The sequence below is a fragment of the Ascidiella aspersa genome, chromosome 5 (assembly GCF_963924565.1).
Source record: "Ascidiella aspersa chromosome 5, kaAscAspe10.2, whole genome shotgun sequence".
NCBI classification, from domain to species: domain Eukaryota; kingdom Metazoa; phylum Chordata; class Ascidiacea; order Phlebobranchia; family Ascidiidae; genus Ascidiella; species Ascidiella aspersa.
In genome coordinates this window covers 13,314,270-13,316,623 of record NC_139451.1, presented here as the reverse complement: position 1 = coordinate 13,316,623, position 2,354 = coordinate 13,314,270, and the positions used below count along the sequence as shown (strand labels likewise).

The window sequence follows — 2,354 nt, the reverse complement described above, 5'->3', positions numbered from 1 at the left end:
CGGGCTTCTTACCAATTTAAAGTTTGAGAATAGGTTGAGGACGTTTCGTCCCCAAGGCCTCTAATCATTCGCTTTACCAGATAAAACTGCGACAGAGCGCCAGCTATCCTGAGGGAAACTTCGGAGGGAACCAGCTACTAGACGGTTCGATTAGTCTTTCGCCCCTATACCCAAATTTGACGATCGATTTGCACGTCAGAATCGCTACGGTCCTCCACCAGAGTTTCCTCTGGCTTCAACCTCTTCAGGCATAGTTCACCATCTTTCGGGTCCCAACGCGAACGCTCTCGCTCGACCTCTCCGGCAAAGCGGACGAGATCGGCCGGTGATGCGGCCGCCGCGAACGACGACGTCTCACCTCCGCCGGACCGCGCCGACATTCACTTTCACTGCGCCCATGGGTTTCGTACTGCCCCGTGGCTCGCGCTCACGTTAGACTCCTTGGTCCGTGTTTCAAGACGGGTCGGGAAGGTGGCTGACTTCAGCCGCGGACCCCGTGCGCCTCGCGAAACGACACCGGAAGCGCGACCGAGACGAAGAGGCTGGGCACTGAGAACAGTCCCCGACCCACGACGCCCCAGCCGGCACCGGGCGCTCGGCCCCGAAGGGCAGACGCGGCGATCTCTCCTCGCCCGAACGGCGGGCCGACGGACACGCGCGCCTATAGTACCCGACCGAGGCCGGGTTACCTTGCGCGCGGCCTTCTCGCCGCCGTCCAGACGGTCGCGGCCTTCGCCCGGCGCTAGTGCGCTGGTCCCCGATCGGGCGGCGCCGCCGGCGGCCCGTGAGGGTCCGCACGACAACGTCGCCGACAGGGGGCCGGCTGAAAGCGACCGGGCGACCCGACAGGCCCTCCCGTTTGCCTCTCGACGGTTTCACGTACTCTTTAACTCTCTCTTCAAAGTGCTTTTCAACTTTCCCTCACGGTACTTGTTCGCTATCGGTCTCGTGACCGTATTTAGCCTTAGATGGAGTTTACCACCCGCTTTGGGCTGCATTCCCAAACAACCCGACTCTGGGAAGACGCCGTAGCGCGCCCGCCTGTCGCCGCCATGGGCCTGACACCCGCTCTGGGAAAAGGCCTCGATCAGAAGGACGCGGGCGACCGGCGAAGCGCGCCGTGACGAATTCCGTACGCCACAATTCCGCGCACTCCAAAAGCGCGCGGATTCGGCGATGGGCACATCCCGCTTCACTCGCCGTTACTGAGGGAATCCTCGTTAGTTTCTTTTCCTCCGCTTAGTAATATGCTTAAATTCAGCGGGTAGCCTCGTCCGACCTCAGGCCGAAAGTAAGGACCGGGACTATTCTTCCCGTTCCGCGCTCGCCGTCGGCGCCGCGCGCCGCCGCGCACCTCGATTCCCGCCCTTGAGCCGCCAGCCGTTGGCCTCTTCGAGGTCGACTCGCCGCCGCCGCGCGGGATTCTGGTCGCGATCGTCGCGCATCGTGCCGTGCTGTCTTGAGCGGGACGGGCGCTCGCGCGTCCGACGCCGCAGCAGCCGCGCGGAGAAATCCCCGCGCGGAACGTTTGCAACGCGACCCTGAGGCGGGCGCGGCCCCGGGATTGACCCGAGGCCGCAATTTGCGTTCAGAACGTCGATGCTCAATGTGTCCTGCAATTCACACTAATTCACGCAGCTAGCTGCGTCCTTCATCGACTCACGAGCCGAGTGATCCACCGCCAAGAGCCATCCACGATTGTTTCGCTCGCACAGTGCCTCGCACTATAGGGTGACAAAATAGACCGCGCCGAGCGGTCGGCCAGGCCGACGCTTGAAGCCGGAGCGCGCGGCACCGCGGCACTCGACGCGCAAACATTACCGGGTGACCGAATCGCCGGCCGGCGCGCCGCTCCTCGCGGGTCGGGCGCCGGGTAGCAAAGACTTTTTCTCTCGCTTGTCCGAGTTTCGCGTTCGCCGAAGCGTTTGCGAGACCGTTAATGATCCTTCCGCAGGTTCACCTACGGAAACCTTGTTACGACTTTTACTTCCTCTAAATGATCAAGTTAGATCGTCTTCTCGGACGCCGGCTCGACCGTTGCCGGCCGCGCCAGGTCCAATCGGAGGACCTCACTAAACCATTCAATCGGTAGTAGCGACGGGCGGTGTGTACAAAGGGCAGGGACGTAATCAACGCGAGCTAATGACTCGCGCTTACTGGGAATTCCTCGTTCAAGGGAAATAATTGCAATTCCCTATCCCTAGCACGACCGGGGTTCAGCGGGTTACCCAGACCTGTCGGCCAAGGCGAGCACATGCTGATCCGGTCAGTGTAGCGCGCGTGCGGCCCCGAACATCTAAGGGCATCACAGACCTGTTATTGCTCAATCTCGTGTGGCTAAACGCCACTAGTCC

General features: G+C 61.8%; 2 non-coding genes and 1 pseudogene across 2 annotated transcripts in view; all 3 read right to left on the bottom strand.

Moving 5' to 3' along the window:
* LOC146144399 (large subunit ribosomal RNA) overlaps positions 1–1,288 on the bottom strand; it is a 4,188-nt pseudogene extending 2,900 nt beyond the window's left edge.
* A 248-nt stretch (positions 1,289–1,536) lies between these two features.
* On the bottom strand, positions 1,537–1,690 carry LOC146144398 (5.8S ribosomal RNA). The gene has a single exon (XR_014498949.1). It is a non-coding gene; the product is annotated as a 5.8S ribosomal RNA (ribosomal RNA).
* Positions 1,691–1,937: 247 nt separating this feature from the next.
* LOC146144397 (small subunit ribosomal RNA) overlaps positions 1,938–2,354 on the bottom strand; it is a 1,811-nt gene continuing 1,394 nt past the window's right edge. The window contains exon 1 of the ribosomal RNA XR_014500588.1: positions 1,938–2,354. This exon is cut by the window's right edge and continues 1,394 nt beyond it. This is a non-coding gene — a ribosomal RNA (small subunit ribosomal RNA).